Genomic DNA, 21,881 nt, shown 5'->3' on the forward strand with positions numbered 1-21,881 from the left:
TTTAACTCAGTATTCTGAATACCTGGTAAACATCGGCCATTATTTTTCCTATGTTTACTTTGCCATAAAAATTGAGCAGAGTGCGAGGAACACGTTTTTATTTGCTAAGAGAAAAAAAGAGCATGCTGCTTCTGAAATCACCTGTAGGGCGAAGTAAACAGGAGAGGAAATATGCTTTATAATTGTTTAAAATTCACTGAAAAGATTGCTTTTCCATACCAAAGAGGACAAAAGGTTGTGAGAAGCACATGCCAGAAAACAAAGATCAATGGGACAATATGATTAATTTGAAGTTAAAGTAAGGAAGGTCCCTCATTTGTCACCCAGTGCCAATTTGCAGTAAACCTTAGCATTTCATCAAAGGGTTGCCTGTGAACTATTCCAAAGCAATCAGCTTTTCTGGAGCTGGAACCTCGGGCCTTCCTGAGTCCTCTTTGAGAGCACAACGTCCCCGCGATTAATCTTCTCTTCTGTCAACATGAATATTAAGTGATTTCCTCCCAAGTGCATTATTAAGTTGTCTTATTTAATGCTACTTTCTGAGGATAACGCCGCTTGACCCTCACACTGAGGGTGAGCAGATAGGATTGTCCTATGGACATGGTGTTCTCCTTCAATGTGAAATTATGCAGTCAGGTGGCTTTATGCCTAGCCAGAGATTATGACCTGAAAATATACTCAGAGAAAGAGAGTAAATGAAGTTTGTTAATTAGGGCATATATTTTAACTTATTCCAGGCTAGCTATTTTGATAACCATTTGGGTATATAGATCTTAATAACAAATATAAAAGTGTACGACAATTACATTACAAATTAAAATCCCGTGTAGTACAAATGAATGCATTCTCATTAAACAGGTAGTGTTAATATTTCATCTTTATTACCAGCACTAGGCCATTTATGGATTATAAATACAGATTTAAATTTAGATGTAGCATAAATATTCACGTATGTTCTATGTTTTTCCAAGTATTAGTATGTGATGTAATTGCATTTTCTGTTCTCCCCACCTGTGAAGGCTAACTTTAAATGTCACAGTATCATCCTAACTTATGTTCTCTCATCTTTTCTCTAAGGTCTGGTTTTAAAATCTGTCCCCTTCCACCTGTACAATAACTCTAGGACATGAAAGAAGCAGTTAGGAACAGACGACTTTTTATGTGTCTCATTTCCTTGCAAATGTCTACTCACACAATTAGTCACATTCCGGAGAGGGCCTTTGTATTTATCTATTACATTTTGAACGGATCAAGCCATACTCTTCCCTAACACATTAGAGTGTTTATTAGTTCAGCTGGTTTGCCGACAGATGTTTCCTTTAGGATGGCAGAAGAACTAATACAGCCAGTTCAATTTAAAAAAATCGTGCCCTGGGTGAGTTCGTAGCTTTGTAATTCTGTCTAACTTTTAGAGTAACCCTTCCTAGAGAAAACATCACCTTTATTGTTTTCTGTTCCTTCTGGGATGTATATTAGTCACTGGCACGTTACCTATAAATAAATAAATGATGACTGAATGAATGCATGCAATCCTTTGAAGAAATAATGTGATTTCAACGTCAATGTCCCTAAAGGCAGAGTGAGATCATAGTGTAGCAACCTTTTCCTCCAAAGGAAGTATTCTTCTGTATTTAAAGTGTTACGTTTTTCTTTTTCCAGTCTTGAGAAGAAAGACTTAAAAATGTCAAACTGTATGCTCATTGCTTTCAATGAAATAGTTTCAGTTCTTATTTTTCTGTCATATCACTTAAATTTTCATAACTGAAAATTTTGAATACAGCAAAACCTAGCTTATGAAAAATGGGCCGTAAGTAGAAGGGGAGAAGTCACTTTGCTTGTGGTCAGCAATAAATACGTACACATATACATAAAATGCAACTCTTTCCACGTTCGCATTGTAATGTATCTGTTCGCATTCTGTATCAGCATGATAGCCTGACGAACTAGGTTTATTATCAGTCATATCTTTCTTTCCTAATTTCACTTGAGAATATGTTTTTGGTCATCACTGCTCTGAAGGTACAGTATGTGGAATGCTGTGTAGAAATAGGAATACCTCAGATAAACACACTGAGGAATTTGAGTAATAAAAGAAATTGGGAGCATCAGTAAGATTTTATTTTTTATTTATTTATTTATTTATTTTATTTTAATTTTTTTTCATCAGTAAGATTTTAGAGTTCAGAGTAATGTTTCCTCCCCTCTTACCAAGGCTGGGCAGTGCATTGAGATGATTTGGGATTCCTGTGCATGTGTTTATTAAGAACTTGGAGGTGAAGGGGGAGGAGAGCTCTAAGACAGTCACTGTATCAGGGTTGGGCCTTACTCTGTTTCCTCTAATCAACGACCTCCAAGAAAGTACCCTTTTGTGTTTTCCTCATTTTATAGTAATATATACACCAAAATATGGTCGACATATTTACTGTTAGAGGGACACTTTAATTATGTACTATGATTTCTTTCTGGCACACTAATGGGACTTAAAATTACTGTTTTTTTCCTGAGATTAGGAAAAAAATGATAATAGCTGGAAAACAGTTTGAAAAGCTCAAGTACATTTTGTTATTTTGACATTTTATTTAAAGGTTTCATTATTTTTATAATTTTCTTTTTTGACCATATCATAAGATGTACTATAGAAATTCTGTATTCTTTTCCCCTACACTGTGGTTCTTGTACTGAAGTCATTGTACTTTTTTGTGTCTCCTGCTTTGTCTTATGAACAGTCTTTAACTTCTTCGGGATTAAATTAGACTAGTTCATATACATAGCACCTAATTTAAACGTCTAAACGTGTCCAGGGGAAGGGAGATGTTTTAGCAAATATGGCAGAAAAACATCCCACAACAATTTGTGTTTTGGGTTTTTGTTGTTGTTCCTTAAAGCTTGCTTTTCTAAGTGATAGAGATTTTAAAAGGGAAAGGAAACAAGTAAAAATGGAGGGAAGACAAATTGTCTTCTCATATCAAGCTGTATCTCACCAACCACCAATTATAAATTCTAATTTTAAATAATGTGGCACTTCGCATCACATATAACTTACTATCACTTACAGATACATCTATATGAAATGTTACTCATTTGCCTTAATTAAAACTATAGGTTTGGCATTTATAGAGAATTTTGAGCCTTCTTCTCTAATAAAAGAGCCCCAGGCTATGAGCTTTCAGTTTTGCCTTAAAAGAGTTCAACAGAGTGATATTGACCAGTGCAAATTTTGTAAAGGACTGTGTAGGGGAATAAAATATATTTTCCTGGGTGCCTGGGTGGCTCAGTTGGTTAAGCGATTGCCTTCGGCTCAGGTCATGATCCTGGAGTCCCTGGATCGAGTCCCACATCGGGCTCCCTGCTCAGCAGGGAGTCTGCTTCTCCCTCTGTCCCTCCCCCCTCTCATGTGCTCTCTCTCATTCTCTCTCTCTCAAATAAATAAATAAAATCTTTAAAATATTTTTTCCTTCTACCCTTCTAAGTTCTTGGCTGAGGCTCCTGTAACAAAACACAGATTAACAAAAGAAAAGCATATACATTTATTTAATGCATGTTTTACGTGACATGGAGACTTCATAAGGAAATGAAGACCCCAAGAAGCAGTTAAATCTAAGGGTTTTTATGGTAGGTTTGATGAAGAGTAGAAAGTCCTGGGAAAGGGTGATAGGACAGAGTATGAGGTAAGTGTAGTGAATTGAGGGAAACTTAGCAAGGCGTTTTCCTTGAGATTCCTCTTGGTGTCCCTTAATCTTCAGAGATAGAGATGCACCTTTCCTTCAGGTATAAGGAGGGTAACTTTCCCTCTGGTGGTCTGAAGACCTCCTTCAGGGGAAGGTCAGCAAGTCGTTGGTGCACCTGCCACTTCTCAAATTCCTTCAGCACAAAATATTCAATGTGTCAAAGTACCCTATTTTGGAGTAGCATGTCCTTAACCCTATCAACAGTTTAAAACTGATGATGCTGAAATTTTTAAGTAAGGGAATTGAAATGGGGAGCTTCAGGATGCTACTGGAATAGCTCATTTAAACAAACCAGTACTCTGTCCTGATAAATGTACTGCCTCCTAAAATCTTGGGGGAAAAAAGCACAATAACACAGCACATTTGAAGTGTATATTCTTCTTGCCTTTTGAAAAATAGAGCACAGAATTTTCTATTATGTTTTGCTAATCTTGAGTACTATGGATATGAATCTGTATAAGCTATTTAAATTCTTGGATTTCTCATCTGTAAAACAGGGATAATAATACAAAGGTTGTACTGAGAATGAAATAAAATAATCTTTGTAAAGCACCTGGTACCTACCCAACAAAATATAACTATATTGATCATTGTTATGATTATTGAATATTAGTATTATTGAAAATGAGTTAATATTTGTTAAACATATGCGTATGTCAGGATACTGTGCTAGGCACCAAAAATACTAAGTTAAATCTTGTAGAAGAAACAAGATCTAAATAAATAACTAAAATTCTAGGACCACAATTAATAAAAATAATTCCTGTACTCTTGTATACAATTTACCAGCAAGGCTGGTCAATTCTGGATTTAGTTCAACTGGGTGATTGCTGGGATGGGGCTTGGCACTGAGAGGTCATCGGTAAGAGGTTAGATAGGAAATGATTGGTATCAGGTGGGACGATGACCCTTCACCAACTGAATCTTCCAGTCTTATCTAGATTTTCCAGGTTTTGTTTTTTGTTTTTTCTTCAGAGTAGCATCTGTTCCTCTTGGTTCTTTTTATAGTATCTATGAATATGAATATATTCTTTCATAAATCCATATACATGTATTCTTATGCATCCAGGGTTATTCTTATACCCTGTTGCATGAACAGGGTAGCCTTTGAGTGTATAGGTGGCTCAGCAGAGTACAGAATCATTCCTGCATGTTCTAGAATCTCTGCTCATTTCTACCTCTACATTCTCCTTGGGCCCAGGATCATGAAAGTTGAGTTTTTGATTGATACATTTACAATTCTGAGTCAGTTATATGAGCTTCCTCGGCATTCAAGGAAACCCATGACATGTCTGCTTTAGATATTTTACTGCCCAGAAGAGAAAAAAGGTTTAATCAGTGTGTCGGGTCACAAGACTCTGAACTCCTTGACGTTGGGGCTCCCTCCCTCGAGCACAGTGCCTGACACATAGGATACAGGAAGTATGTCAGTCATTAGTAAAATTACTGATCTCATCGAGGTCACTAATTTCTTAGGAGAGCCAACTAAAAGTACTTTATAAACTGTATTTTCTATCGATAAGACTGTAGTGTAGCCTCTGAAATCTATTCGTACAACTCAGTTTGCTTTTAATATTGAAAAGAACAATGCCTTTGAGAAAGTAGACACCGCTCTTTTGCCACCGAACAGTTAATGCACCTCCAAACTTATGTGAGAATTGACAATACAAAGACAACTTCCTTAGTTTTTATCCTACACCTGATGCTTATGTTTTCATGGGACACTCTGTCTCAGGCACTCCTCTAGGTATATGACATGTATCAATCCATTTTCTTCCCCTAATATGGGGGAGGACATATTATCATCATGTTTTAACCCCAAGTTACTAAGAAGGTTAATAAGTTGCCTGCACTTCCCCAACTCCTAAGTCTGGATCTCGAATTTGAGTCCAGACTCCATGTTCTTCAACAGCCCTGCTGTCTTATATTTATTTATATGGTGACTTATAATTCAAAAAGTGCGGTTTGCATGTATGATCTCCTTTTATCTTTAACACGGTATATAGAAGCAGAAGCAATTTTCAATCCACGATTCAGGCTAAGAACAGCAAGTGTGAGACTCAGCTGGGTCCAGAAGTGGTTGGTTTGACTCGCTGACTGGTTGTGTCACTCACTATCTTAGTGCGAAGACAGAGACATGGATCACCAACTCTCATTGCCCCCCAACTCCCCCAGTTTACTCGTTCTTATCAGTTTCTCAGAAGGTCCAATGATGTTGCCCTCTGACTTCTCAAACTGGGTTTCTCTAGTTATTTTGGATGCCACTCAGCCACCTCAAAGCCTCGTCTTCTTTATCTTATTCTAGTCAGAACTGAAGAAATAAATTCACTTTCTCTTATTTAATCCATTTGTTTATACTTTGTTATGCTTTATGAAGGCATTTTGACACTTTTCTGTTTCATAATGTGAGTGAGACCGATTTTTTAGACATTCTTCACTCCAAAATAGACTATGTTGTAGAGTTAATGGATTTCTTGGCTAATCTTTCAGGTTTTTCTAACAGCAAAAGGTTTTTTAAGGCCAATTCCTTATGTGGCCAAATTGAATATTGTAATAGTTCTCTTTACGATGCTTTGAAATTTGAAAAAAAAAAAAAAAAACCTTAAAATATTATCAAGACACATTGTGTAAGAAGAATGGCTATAAATTAATGAAACCAATTTTCATAAGTCTTCACATGAAAATCAATTCTACCCCAAAGTAGTTCAGTATGTTTGTCTTTATATGTCTTCATCCTTTATTTATTTACATTGTTTCTTAATTACTGTGTTTTCAGAATGGTGTTTATTCCACAGGTAGTGCTGTCCAGTCTGCTCACAGGGGAACATTTAAATTGTGACATTAATTATGGATTACAGTGGAACGTCCATGGGAGTGAAAGTCAATGCTAGCCAGGGGCTGTATTGTTTATATCACATATGTTCTGGTGAATAAATTAGTGCGCAGTTCTGAAATTCAGAAGCTTAGTTTAAGAATATGTTTGCTAACCAAAATTGGGTCTCAGTATGACTTTGCGATGATGAGATCTGATCCCATAGCTTTTGAGAGCGTGCACTATGAAATAATATTTCCACCCCACCTTTGTTAACCTAAACAGAAGACAGATTGAATTGTAAAGCTCATTTGACAAATGAGCACATTTTGCTCTCTTCCTGTAGTTTTCTTCTCTTCGCTTTTGTGTCCAGTGTTTCTTCCCAAGCAGTGTTATGCAAATGAACCAATTAATGATAGATAAAATGGTCTTCCTACCTCGCAGAGTTTGTAACTGGAAGGGCAACACCGTAAGTCACGTACCTATTCAGGGGATTCTATAGGCCACTGTGAGGGTCTGATTAGCTTGACTGTGGAATACAATCGCAGAGGCATCTGCTCGGTTAATTTTGAGAGAAAATTTACCAGATGGAGACTGAAGATTTAAGTGATTAGAAGGTAGTAGATTGGAATACAAATTGGATTAAGAGAAATTAGATTGATATAAATCGAATTGAGTCACAACAGTTTGTGTTGTTCGTACCAAGGGGCAGTGGATTATGGGAGAAGCAGATGCTCCAATGAGATAGGAATTAATGTGGCTTTGACAGTCCATCTGCGAAGGTCTGAATATCGAGTACATCCCTAATCTCTCTCTCCATTTATCAATGCCATAATGTTAATTAGTACTTCATTCATTAAGTTACTTACAGAAGAAAAAATCTCACCCCTATCCCCTCTCTGCTTGAGAATTTGTTATTCTGCCAAGAACTGGAAAGCTCTCTTCAGCTGAGTGAGCTACAGTTGACTATAAGGGGAGACCCATGTCCTTTTCCTCATGCATACAAGGCAAGCGTGCGGTGAGCTGGAAAAGCTTTGCTCATATATTTCTCTTCATAAATATATATTTATTTGAAGTCTTGCATTAATAACTAGGCACAATTCCACTTAAAAAGAGTGGCTATATTAATATAATTATATCTATTCTATGTTTTGTTTTTTTAAGATACTAGAGTTGTGTGTTTTGTTTAATGACTCAAGTATTTAACATTAATGTTGAATGTCAGTTTCCTACTTGAAGAGAAAAATGAGAAAAATTCTGTTCCCATAATTCTGTGACTGTGTTTATACCGTGTGTGTGTGTGTGTGTGTGTGTGCTGTTTATATGCTAGTTGATGGAAAATGGCAGGTTGCTGATACCGTCATCAATTTTAGTATACAGTATTGGGACCTGATCATTAGAGAAAAAAGTTGAATGAAACAAAATTAAAAGAAACACAACATTCAAGGTGCCTATGCTTATATTGGGAACATGACCCTGTAAAATCCAAAGGTATTGATGCAGGAGCCTCATTATTACACCATTGGCCACAGCAGTGAAATTCAGCATAAGGCAGTTCTGTCTTGGATCTCAGCCGAAGGAACTGAGCCAGTGGAGATCCAAAGGTGATCTCTCCTGTAAGGCAGCCCAAGAGTATGGAATCTAAGGACAGCCATGCAGAAGTGGCCCTGTGTATTAATAAAGATCAGGCAAATACAGCTTCTGGAGGCTAAAGTAATGAGATGGGCAAAAATGGAACATCGAATCCTATGATGCAAGAAGCATACCATTAAAGGTTGTGCCAAGTCATTCAGAAATAATCATAGTACGGGCAAACGTGGGCTGTCTGCCAGTGTGCAAGCAAGAAGAATTTCTATTTTTGTTATGTGGAGGAAGGCAGTGACTTGTGCAAAAGTGTATTAAGTGTTTTAAAATTTTTGGTTTAGCAGAGAGAATTCTCTAGGCAATGAGTTCTTCAGGCAATTTTTTTTTTTTAAAGATTTTATTTATTTATTTGAGACAGAGAGAATGAGAGAGAGAGAGCACATGAGAGGGGGGAGGGTCAGAGGGAGAAGCAGGCTCCCCGCCAAGCAGGGAGCCCGATGCGGGACTGGATCCCGGGACTCCAGGATCATGACCTGAGCCGAAGGCAGTCGCTTAACCAACTGAGCCACCCAGGCGCCCGGCAATGTTCTTAATGTAGGAATAAGATATATGATATATATTTATATATATCATGTACTTATATATGTATCACATATTTTATATATATATATATATATCTTATATGATATATTTATATCATCTATAAATTGACGCTCCTCCTCCTCCCCCATGCGGACCTGGGGCTTCTCCTACATCCTTCCCAGACTTCCATACTAGGATAGCTTTTGAAGACACTCTTAATTTTGGCTAAAGAATCTGATGCTCGTATCTTCTACTTCAAAAACAACCTGCCCTCTAGAAGCCAGGGTTGGGCCTGAGGTCTGTCTGAATCCAGAATCTATGCACTATCTGCTTAGGGTCTTATGTTTAAACACTGCATATGGCCTATATTTCTGTGTACTCATTGATACAAGCTGATCGTAACGGAAGAGTGTATCAAGCTAGATTCCAGCAACACTTAGAAGCTAGTAGATAATCAAGCTAAGACATAAGCCTGCAAAATGTAAAGTGTAAAGCAGAATTCCTTGTTGTAGTAAAAAGGGATCCCTAAAATTTGTCTTTTGTTATTGTGAGAGTGATTAAACGCCACCTAAAAATAATTTAGTATTCAGGGGTCAGTCCCTTGTTCCTGTTTTCACACTTCAGTTTTCAGCCTAATTGTCAGTCATCTAATTGGGGGCCTTGTCTTCATTAAGAACCATCAGTATATCAAGGTGGTGCTCACTGAGCCTGGCAGAGGCAGACATTGTGCTCTTATTCATACCTTTGTTTCTGTGATGATCATTGGGTGTTTAATACCTTGTTGAGCCCCAACGAGGATAATTAAAGGAATCACTTACTTGTCAACTAATGGCCAGATATACAATCTCCTCAGTTTTTGATTGTCGAAAGACTTTAGACAGTGGGTATATTTTTGCTATGAATTGTGTTTCAGTGTTTGTGCATACTTGAGTTCAAATTCCATAAACCAGACATGTAGATACTGAGTCTAGTGAATGTGTGTCAAGTACATCAATGCTACTACATGGTTTCATGTTCTTTATTATTTGTTTTTGCTAATCATCTCACCAAAAATGTTCAGAAATTAATCTGAGACCCCTATTTTTTTTTTTAAATTTTATTTATTTGACAGAGAGAGATACAGCGAGAGCAGGAACACAAGCAGGGGAAGTGGGAGAGGGAGAAGCAGGCTTCCGCTGAGCAGGGAGCCCAATGCAGGGCTCAATCCCAGGACCCTGGGATCATGACCTGAGCCAAAGACAGACGCTTAATGACTGAGCCACCCAGGCGCCCCATCTGAGACCCCTATTTACTAGGTAATATTTCTGTGTTTTACATTTAAAGGTGATGGGTAGGGACGCGTGGGTGGCTCATCGGTTAAGCGTCTGCCTTCAGCTCGGGTCATGATCCGAGGGTCCTGGGATCAAGTCCCGCATCAGGCTCCCTGCTCCAGGGGGGCCTGCTTCTCCTTCTGCCTTCTGCTCCCCCTGCTTGTGCTTGTGCTGTCTCGCATTCTCTCCCTCTCTCTGATTGATAAATAAATACATACATACATAAATAAATGTGATGGGCATTAAGGAGGACACATGATGTAATGAGCACTGGGTGTTATATGCAACTGACGAATCACTGAATTCTACCTCTGAAACTAATAATAGCCTGTATGTTAATTAATTGAATTTAAATAAAAGAAAATTTTTTAAAAAATTAAAAAAATAAAGGCACTCAAAAGCCAAATAGAAAAAAATCAGCCAGATTTTATCAATACCTGCATCATCATTTTTGGATTCATATAAAGCAGCTGTCCCTCTGGCTTGATTTCAGTATGGGGTAGTTTAGATAGCTATATCAGGTATAAGCTACCTCAGTGAGATGGAGGGTTCTGCATCCTGTAGAATCCTCTTTCCCCTGTAGTTGACGTATTTTTTTTCAAATTTGCAGTGAATTCAGAAAATGGAGAAACATGGCCAACTTTTAATATAGTAAGTGATGTTCTGGCACCTTTGACTATAAATCAGTGTTGCAAAGACATTATGGCAGCATGAGGAAATACTGTCCAAATAAATGCTGAGCCTTGGCACACTGGCTCAGAGTTTTATGCTTCATCATAAGACTCACGGGACAGTTTGCTTAATCCTGGCTGCAAAAGCTGGAGTTAAAGAAGTGCAATTTGTAATTCAGCTGGCTGAATAAATGGATTTCTACTGGCCAAGGGAATGAGAAGAATTTAGAACATACATGGAAGTTTGAGATTTACTTGGCTATCCTCCTTCTTTGTTTGTTTAAAAAAGTTACACCTAGCTCTCTAAAATCCTTATATATTTTTTCTGGCTACAGAGTGACAAGGGAGAGGAATAGCATATACTTAGAACAGATTAAACTATGAAGCTTTTGGAATAATGATAGTGTGAAATCGAGTCTAGACAATGATGGAACTGAGAGAGGCGGATATAAAGTGAGAGAAAGAAGGAAGAATCCACAGGAATCTTTGCCAAATGACTGTGAAAGAAATTAGAGAGTTAATCCTTACAAGTGGAATTTCTATCATTAGGGACCTGAAGGAAGTGGACTTATGTCAGGAAGACGAGAGGGTTGAGGTATAGAACAAGGAGAGAAGTGAGGGATTTCTTTTGAGATTTATAGAATTTGAGATTATAATTGAACGTTCATGGGGGCAACTGAACCAAGTCAAGAGCTTTCCTCACCTGGAGATTTGACTCTTGTGGTCATAGAAATGATACCTGTCACAGTGAGTGGAAATGGGGTCCCTGTGGCGAACATCGAAGAGAAGAGGAGATGTCTAACGTGACACACCATAGAGACATTAATGGAGTCAGAAATTATTAAGCTCAATTCAGACTTCTAATTCAGTAGTTTACATATAACTCAAAGATTTTTTCTCCCATTTGTGATGGAGGTTTGTAATAAAACTAACTAATAACAATGTTGTGTAATTTTGTTAAACATCAGTAAGTCGTTTTTGTATCCCTTAAAAAAAAAAGCACTGTTATTATTGGCTCTTTAGAGAGTACCATCCCTACATGGAGCATTAAGCAAACATCATTATACTCTTTTACAATTAACATACTTTTCATTTTCTTTCAGATTTTCAGTTTCTGCTTGTTTATAAAATCCAACTTGTCAGAGTCTGATATATTGAGTGCTTGACGGTAAAAGCAACTTCCTACATTTAAAAAATAGCACCCACTTCTAAGCTATTGTTATTCTTGTCTTTCATAATTGCTATAACTCTATACATTCTTATTCCCCTGCCTGTCTGTGTTTTCTTTTCTGTTAGCATAATCCAGAATAATTCTGTGTGTTTCACTCCTTTTGCTTTATGAAAAGAAAGCATTGCATTTTGAGAGTGGCTAGATGGAGGATAATTCCATATCCACATGGTAATAACCTGGCAAAACCAGGGGATGATTGGTTTCATGTGATCCCTCATCTGATAAGGCTTCAAAAGTAAATGAACTGAGTGGGAAATAACATTTTTCGTGAGTTTTCTAGAAACTGCGAATGTTTTCTGAGAGACCAAAGGAATTGAGTCTCTGATTTACTTTAGTGAGACATAATTCAAGCAGAAAATTATCATTTTAAAACATATATAGCACTCCCATTTGCTGCTTTCCTCCATTAAGTAGAAAAACAAGCTCTTTTTTCTCTGTGCACACCAAATCTTTTAACTGAAAACTATACTCAGTATTTCTGTTGCAGCAATGATGTTATCTGGTGGTCATTTTGCTCTGAAACAAGACATCCCTTGAAAGGAAATTTAAACTTTTATTAAATTACTCACTTTTTAAAGGCATCAACAGATATGGCAAATAAAGAAAAATGAAGACAAAGTAGGTCCCCAAATGAAAAGTATCCTGATAATTAAGGTAACTCATATTCTTTATCTACGAGACTAAAGCAACTCTGATTTTCAGTCTAAATTTAACCAACCATTTGTATAGCCTTACAACAGATGTCATATCAAATTCATTATGGTTTACTAAATAAAACTGGAATTTTTTTTAAAGAGATTACCTTAAGTTTATATTGATTTCTTTAATTCAGTGCAGTACATACAGTGAGGCACAAAATGCTGGCCTGAAATTTTTCTACAATATCCTAACGATTTAGAAACATATTTCATTCCAAGCTTAAGAGCTATTCGCAGCAAATTAAACATGGCCTCTTTTTCAGCCTCTTCTGGATCAAAATTTTGTCCAGGGTGTTTTTAGTGGAATAAACACTTTAAAAGTGAATTTCAGTGTGTCTCCTGCAAATAACTGTGCAGAAATATGATGCTGTCGCTTCCATTCAGTTTGGTCAACTGTGAAAACCCATTCACCCTGAGTGTGACAGTGAGAGACAAAGTGATAAGTACAAGTTGTATTCAGCTACCTTTATAAACTGCCTTTACTCCCCAAGGTATAGGCTTCAGAAAAAGAATTCCAACCTGCCATTGCACAACACAAAAAAAGCCGAATATAATATGGCTGTTTCCACCACTCAAGAGAAAAATCTTTCTTTTCATCTTTGGGGTCACCATACTCATCATTGACTTGGGTCTTTTGTTGCAAGAGGTTTGGCCTTATTTTAAAGATACACAATTTCATAAAATTGTAATTTAGAGATTTCAAGGAAGAAATATTTTGCTTTAAAAGGAAGAAAATGATTTGGTTTTAACCACCCCTTTAAAGGACTGGTAAGTTAATTTCAAACAATATTCTGATAATATTCCTGTTACTGTCTTGTCATTTAAGTTAAGTCACATTATTGTGCCCTCACAAAATTTGTTTTGATATTCTCTTATTCTCTTTAAACTTATGATGGAAAACAACCCCAAAGTAGAAACTTCCCATGTATTCATCACACAATGGTTTTAAGATTTTTATTAAGAAAAGTAATCGATATTGATATAATCTATTTCAAGAAAATATTTAAGAGGGACACAGAGAATTATTAAGCACCAATATTTGATTAAATTTCAAGGACTAGAATCTACAAATAATTTCTTTAGCATGCCTAGACAGTAATGTCTGGTACTAGAATTCCACATATCCAATTTGTCATGAACTGCAGTGGAAGCATTCTTAAGCTGTTACAGAGTTTTTTGATCAAAATCTAGCCAGCTATAGCTCCATTAACAGAGTAAAAAAAAAAAAGGAATATAGTTATTCATGCATTTATATCAGATATTGATTGACCACCTCATATTTTCATCTTTAGAACATAATGCAGTATGGGGCAAATCTGAGTGCCAAATCATTGAAAACATGGATCCTTCAGGGAAACGTAGGTAGGGTATATCATTCAGAATGACATTTAATTGGTAGGGAGGAACAAGCAGTCGTAGAAAATCACAGTACAGAGATAGAGGCTATATTTTGAATGACATACTTTTGCATAAAAAAGACTGTATTTTGTGGATGGGAGTCCTTTTTTTATAGGGCCGCAGATTCCTTTGAATATAGTGATAGAGGTTATCCTATTAAAGTAATTACACTTATACTAACATTAATGGAGTAAACATTTACTGAGTACTTACTTTGTGCTCAGCACAGGGAAAGAACTCCTTCAGCCTTCACAGCCATGTTATTAGGATGGCACTGCTACATTTTATAGATGAGGAAAACAAGATGTGGTGAGGATAAGAGACTTGCCTGCATTCACAATCCTATCCAGCTTTTAGAGAAGAGCAATTTCAAGTCAGAGTCCTCATGTTGAAGAGAATCTCTATTAACTGCCAAAGATGTGCCTTATCATTTCTTAAAAAGGCATATGCACACATGCTCACAAAATTTTGCGTTCGATTTTTGAGGTGTCCTCTCTTCCATTCCACAGAAGCCCATCCATGGCTTCAGAACTGTATCAGAAAATGATAATGTAGCAATGCAATGAGATTCATGTGTTAGTCCAACTTCTTAAGTACAACTACAGTTGGCCTTTGAACAACATGGGTTTGAACTGCACGGGTCCACTTACACATGTTTTTTTGTTTTTTATTTTGTTTTGTCCTGGCTGTAAAAAGCTTTATCGTTTTCACGAGGTCCACATTTTGTGCGAAGGCTGCAGGGTGGTTAAAAAGCTTCCCAGTGGCAGCAGGGAGAGGCTCAGGCAGAGGCTCTGACACCAAGGGGATGTCTGAGGGACCCCTCAGGAGCCACTTGGGTTCTGGAGGCTCCTATTCATGCTTGAGAATGAGTCTTTGGAAGAGCTACCCCCAGCCCGGTGTCGGGGCCTGCCAGCCAGCCTATGGAGGTTAGTCAGGTGGTCACCATCTTCCTGATGAGTTTTACTCCCTCAACCAGGAAGTGACTCTCCGGGAAGTTACAGAGATTGGGGGTCTGCAAGGCGGAACTCAGGGCATGCAGATCCAGAAGGGCTTGGTTCAGTTTCTTCTTAGGACCATTGTGGCTCCCATGGCATCCTGGGTTTCACCCCCTCACACTGGGACAGCTTTTGCACTTTGTAGAGGAGAGCACAGCTGCTGGGCTGGTTTTGCATCTTCAAGAGACACTTGGCACCCTTGGGCTTCCCTCGCCCAACTCCCCAAAATGGCAGTTGTTCTCCTGAGCCACTTGTGGTTAAAACAGAAACCCAGACAGAGGTAAGTGTAGGAGGCCTGTGGATACCTGTTGACCTGGGGGTTGTCTGTGGCCGTAATCTCAGTGGAATAATTCTGACGAATATGGGAGCTCATGGTTGGTCAGCAATAAGGAGCTAAGCTCAACCAACAAACAAAACAAAAACAAAACCCCCCAAAACAGTGTTGGCTGGTCCTGGAGGCAAGGATAGTTGAGAAGATGGTTCTGAAGGTTGTGGCTGGAAAAGAGGTTGAAGTGTAATCAGAGGCTGGAAAAAGGGCATCTCAGGGTCTGTTCTGTCCCAACACTGTTGATGCAAGAGACAGACTCATTGTAAATGTATTTTCCTTAAGATTTTCTTAATAATCTTTTCTTTTCTCTACCTTACTTTCTTATAAGAATACAATATAAAATACATATAACATACAAATATGTGTTCATTGACTGTTTATTTTATTGGTAAGGCTTTTGGTGAACAAGAAGCTTTGGGGAGTCAAAAGTTATACATGGATTTGTAGATTTTGACTGTGGGGTTGAAACAGTCTGAGTGTTGGAGCCTCCAACCCCCTCCCCGATTTGTTCGAGGGTCAACTGTTGTTGAATGTCGATAGGAAGTGAACAAGGCTCAAATCAGTCATTGTGTGCATTACTTAGACATAATGCAGCTAATACATTTGGCTCGTGACAGTCATCATTTTTTGGGTAATGTTTTAGCAATTATTCTCTTAAGAAACTTTCTGAATTGTACTCATATTTTCAACTCTATTTTTAAGAAAGTCCTTAGTATATAGTAAAGGAAGTTTGTTGGTTGTTTTGGCTAGGTCACTGAATCTCAATTTAAGTTGATAATAAAATATTTAGGTTAGAAGAACATATATCAAGAGTTCTACACAGACTTAGCAGAGACTAAATATTTAACAAAGCTCAGTGCACGTGTGAAGTATCAGTGCTGCTAGGAATGCTGTTTTGTGAAGCTGACACTGGGGTCTTTGGATTCTGTAGTTACAAAGATTAAGGCCATTGCTATGGAATTTTCAAAATACATTGCTTAGGAAATAGGAGTATAAGCTTAAATGTTATCACTCCATTGGGAGTTTACATAAAAAGAATGCCATTTTTTTTGGAAACTAGTTCACAGTCTCCACTAAATACACTTTGAGGTTTTTAGGAAATTAAACATCGTTCAACAATTTAATGAGTTTGGAGATTGTCCCATTGCATCATCTCTCTTTTATAAAAGCCAAATGCAATTTTGAAAGCACATTGAAATGTTATCAATATGACAATAAGAAGCGAAATTTCAAGGATATCTTCCTGGACTAAAGATCGCTTTTGTCATTGTAAGGCGAATCTGCATAACCCATGAAAATTCTGATTTGGTGGCAAATCACTCTTTAAAGAATGCCTTCAACCATGGTAAGGTGTAGCAAATTGATTTGAAAGAGTGTTGGATGAATGTCCAGGTGAATGCATTGGCTCCTCACTGAACTGTTGGAAAATGAACTTATAAAGTAGGGAATTCATTTGTTATTTCTCAAGAGGAAATCACTCCTAAAAAACTTTGCTCGTGAACTTTCAGATTTGTGGTTTCAGAATTTCTCTTCAATGTTAGATATAGATCCTCATGTGTCTACTTGTGGCTCCAATTTCTTTCAGCTAGCTACTGCTTCTAACTTACCCAAACAGTCATGCCTTCCTCTGGACGCTGGCTCTATTGTCTAGATCCACCTGCTCAGGCGAGGTCAGCAGCCTAGTGCATGGGAGGTAGGCAGCCAGAAGATGTATAATAAAAAGCAATTAAAACTTACATAACGAAGTCACTAAATAACATGAGGTGGTGGAGGATAAAAAGAGGGAAAATGTGTCCCAATTTTAATATTTTCAGCAATTTCTGTTAAGAGTACTTAAACAAAGCCCTGAAATACAATTGGGAAATTCAGAGAAAAAGTTTTATGAAATCTGCCTTAGTTGCTTTTTCCTAAAGTAGCAACCTCCTTACCCTGAATAAGGAAAGAAATGTTAAATATCCTTGGCTAAGGTTGCATTTTAAATAACTGATAAACTATTTACTTTTAAGATAAACATCCATGTATTATCAGTTGGTCTTTGGTTAAAATGATTTATGGAACCATTTATTTATTTGCAATGTAAATAAATTTCTTAGAAATGTAAGAATAAATTCCAAGGGTTCCATGAGCTAATTTGTAAACCAAATCTTTTATTTTATCTTATTTATTTTTAAGGATTTTATTTAGTTATTTGACAGAGAGAGACACAGCGAGAGCAGGAACACCAGGAGGGGGAGTGGGAGAGGGAGAAGCAGGCTTCCCGCCAAGCAGGGAGCCTGATGCGGGGCTCAATCCCAGGACCCTGGGATCATGACCTGAGCCGAAGGCAGATGCTTAACGACTGAGCCACCCAGGCACCCCGTAAACAAAATCTTTTAAATCATTGTTAACTTTTGGAGAGTTCTCTAAGAAAGCATTTGATAACCATTTCTTTTGATAGTAGACACAGACCTATCAAGGCAAACTTTCTAGTCTATACTTTTATGAAAATTATGAGCATTAATCTATATTATGTATCTTTAAAAATTTGCTTTGTGCTAGTAAATCTAAACCTGCTACCTGTTGTCGTCTCTTTTAGTTACATCCATTATGATGTGACAGCCATTATCATGCTGTGGGGTGCCCGAAACAATGAATTTATAGCAGTTTACTCTTCCAGTTGCCTCAATTTTAGGATGAAGAAATAATATTATAAGAAAGTTTAGGTAACTTGCTTCAGGTCATATACCTAATCATACAGTGACACAGCAGAGAAAAACAAATTAATCAAACCAAACCAAAACTAAATTGCAATCTAGTGCTTGGAAATTTCTGTTTTAAACTTCCCAAAAAATGAATAAGAAAGAGGGATCATAGGGAAGGAAAACTCATCCTCAAAACAGAGCTTGGACTCACAGCTAACACAAATATGTTCTTCTAGTCTCAGTTTTGGGTAAAAATTTCAGTTGTTTTGTTCTCTATTTCTTTTTTTCTTCTCATCTGTAAAGGGGGGATTTGGGACAGGATGGTCTTTGGTGGCTCAGGCTTCTTCCTTGTTAGAACTAGAAGACTGGCTAATAGGGATTCTGCCGGATGCCATATTGCACGACTGAAACTTTCAGAATCAAGGCTGCCTGTTAAGTTTGACAAGAAACATCTTGTACACCTGTCCCTTCCCTTTCACACACTTGGCCCTTTAGTTTTATGACATTGAAAAGCTGTAAAGAAATTTTATAATAAATCAGTGCTTCTAGGGCTCCATTTTAATGTAGTTTCTAATTTAAACTTATTTTTAACATGGCACTGTTGTGCTTCTAGCAGGAATGAGCATCTTCTAAGTCTATTTAATTCATTGCCAAATCAGATCATCTCCTGAGAAAGGTTCGTGAGGTTCTAATGGATAAAACAGTCTTTGTGTTTCCCAAATATCTCACCACATCCTATCATATATAGAACTTCTAGGGGGAAAAAAGTAAAGGAGGTACACTGGAATTTGGTTATCCTGAAGAATCCAAAGATAGAAAAGTTGTGGGGCGCCTGGGTGGCTCAGTCAGTTAAGCCATCTGCCTCTTGATTTTGGCTCAGGTCATGATCTCAGGGTCCTGAGATAGAGCCCTGCATTGGGCTCTGCTGGGCATGGAGCCTGCTTGACATTCTCTCTCTCTCTCTCTCTGCTCCTTCCCACTCCTTGAAAAAAAAGAAAAAAATGATAGAAAAATTTTAAGGACAGACTTGATAGAGTGATCAATTTCATTAAAAATTATATTAGCTCACTAATCAGTGTGGATGGCATTTATGGTGGCATTCGATATATTTCTTTCCATGGAGAAAATTTTGATAGGATTTATTTTGGCAAAATAGAAAGCAGCAACTACTTTAGTTATTTTGAAATCTAGTATAAAGGGATCAGCCTGAAAAACATTAGTAGAAAAACATTAATGCAAGAAAGACCTCAGAAGAAATCAACTCTTGTTAATGTAATTAGGGTTTTAAGGGGGAAACTCAAGGGAAAAAAAACTTCCATTTATAGAAGAGAAAAAATAAGATAAACAATGCTTACTCCATGTCCTATAGTCTATGTAGGGTTTCTTTTCATCATCTAAACTGACTATTGAGTCATTTGTATTCTGATTTGTACCTGGTAAAAGTAAGGCATAAATATTTGCTGGTTAATAACCCATATCCTTTCTTCCTACCACAATGCCGCCTCCTTATTGTGATGGGTCATGAGGCCTTCATTTATTCATGAAGCACTATGTACCTCTCTAGGGGAGGGAAAACTTCAGGAGGTATCTCTGGTCACATTCAGAATTTGAGTAATCATAGAGAATCTTGCTGGCTTAATTTTATTAGGATTTTTTTGGGAAAAATATTCACAACTGTCTTAATGTTAACATTAATGCTTTGCTAGAGACCAGAAGCAACCTTAGCTTGACAATAGCCAGACCTCCAGGATCCTGTAAGACTTCTTGTAACTTATGAAAGTCTCTTTAGAGACTTCCTTTATCTCTATCCCTGCAACTTAAACGTATAGAAGTATATAATCAATCGCTCCTCACAATCACAGTGCAGATCTTTCTGCCCAAGGGTGCTATCTCTGTGCTTTAATAAAGGCACGTTTTTGCACACACACAAAAAAACCCCACAAAAAACAAAAAACAAAAGCAAAAAAAAAACAAACACGTAGTTATTATGAACTAGGACATAACATTGTGTGGGTTTTTAGGGGAAAAAAAAGATACTACATAGAAATTTCACTGGACAGAGTATATTTGCCAAGAATTTCTTCTGCGCTTTAAAAAATTCAGAAAAGTTTAAGTGTGTTGTTTAACTTGACTAGATATGACTATCTAGTATATGAGTGAAAAGTAAGGCTTAGTTCAAGGAAATACTATATTCCAAGTGAATAATGAGGCAGGAGCAGTTTTCTTTCAAACACATGAAATGAAATCAACAAGTGTTCTTTTAGATGCTTTATCCTTTTATTATATTATGAAATTGAAGTCACTTTGAAAACAAAAGTTACTGTGGCACTCACTGAAAATAAGTGGTTATTGACTAAGTAAAGCTAAATTTAAATATATTTATGGATTATGATTTTACACTTCTCCAACCCTCTAAAATGAAGAGCTAATAAACTTAGTTTGTTTTTTTATTATTTTACCAAAAATCATTTCAAAATCATTCTTTGAGTGTCTCTGAGAAGCAGAAATAATCCATTATGTAAATTTGGGTGCTTAGAACCTTATTCAAACATGCTTCTGCATGTAACTGACTAATTTGATGTTTCTGTGGAATGCTTACATCTAGCCAGGTCTAAGTGCATGACCTTCTAGACTAGGTCTAGCCCAAGTCTGAGGGCATGACCTTCTCCTGGTAAGCATGCCAAAACTGAGCATCTTAGACCCCTTCTGCTTGTAACTTCTGATGCTTCCTGTTCATTGTGGGGACCAAGAATTGCATTTTAAGGAAATATTCCAGGTAATCCTGATGCAGGTAGGCTGAGACTCACACTTTGAAAAACAAAGATGTTATATTATGACTAGAGGCATCCATCTGATTCATTTTATTGCAGTCATCCTTAGAAGAAGGTTTTGGAATTAGGGTAGTTGTAATGTGCATTACTTACTCTTACATCCAGTTTTTAAGAAGCCTGCATATTTCAGATTAAAGGTCCTAAGTTCTAACTCTGCTTCTTTTAGGTATTTAATTATGAACAGATCACTTCACTATTTTATAGCTTACTTTCTTGGTTAGTAACAATCAAAATTTGGATGTTCATCTTTTTTTTTTTTTTTTTAAAGATTTTATTTATTTATTTGACAGAGAGAGACACAGTGAGAGCAGGAACACAAGCAGGGGGACTGGGAGAAGGAGAAGCAGGCTTCCCGCTGAGCAGGGAGCCCGATGTGGGGCTCGATCCCAGGACCCTGGGATCATGACCCGAGCTGAAGGCAGACGCTTAACGACTGAGCCACCCAGGTGCCCCATGGATGTTCATCTTTAAGACCCCATGACTAAGTTCCATTGTTTTCTTTTTTTATAATAGATAAGAACAATTGGATAAAATGCTTTCAATTAAAACTTGACTACATGGTTGCCCAATTAATTTGAGATATACAAAGATGTCTAAACTTGCCATCAGCCACAAATAATGTTAGAGTCACAGATATATCTTATGTTTTGCTTATACTATCTGTTCATATAAGGATCCTGAATAATTACATGAGCAATGTTAACACTGCAGTCAAAGTTTTGTTTGTTTGTTTTTTTCCATCTGAAATCTGGAGTTAACAGTTTTATGATCCTATATAAAAGAAATATAACTGAAAAAGCTAGAGTTATTAGTGGAAAGTGACAAACAGGTACTCTAAAGCAGGATTGGCAAACTTTTTCTGTAAAGTATCAGCAGATATTTCCAGCATTTAGACCTCCTCCTCTGTCTTCTAACAACACTAAAAATGTAAAAACATTCTTAGCTGAGGGCCATACAAAAATTGATTAGAGCGCTGCTTCTCAAACTTTATGTGGATAGGCATCCCTCGGGGCGGGGGGGGCAGGGGTGGTC

General features: G+C 37.2%; 1 protein-coding gene and 1 pseudogene across 3 annotated transcripts in view; one reads left to right on the top strand and one right to left on the bottom strand.

Annotated features, from left to right (window-relative positions):
* The window catches only part of ROBO2 (roundabout guidance receptor 2), a 589,127-nt gene that overhangs the window by 40,151 nt on the left and 527,095 nt on the right, over nucleotides 1–21,881 (top strand). The gene's annotated exons all lie outside the window — the stretch shown is intronic.
* On the bottom strand, nucleotides 14,864–15,382 carry LOC123863295 (ferritin light chain-like; annotated as a pseudogene).

Source organism: Mirounga angustirostris, unplaced genomic scaffold (assembly GCF_029215605.1).
Source record: "Mirounga angustirostris isolate CCGP_5_RB_7025 unplaced genomic scaffold, mMirAng1.0.hap1 SCAF_1, whole genome shotgun sequence".
NCBI classification, from domain to species: domain Eukaryota; kingdom Metazoa; phylum Chordata; class Mammalia; order Carnivora; family Phocidae; genus Mirounga; species Mirounga angustirostris.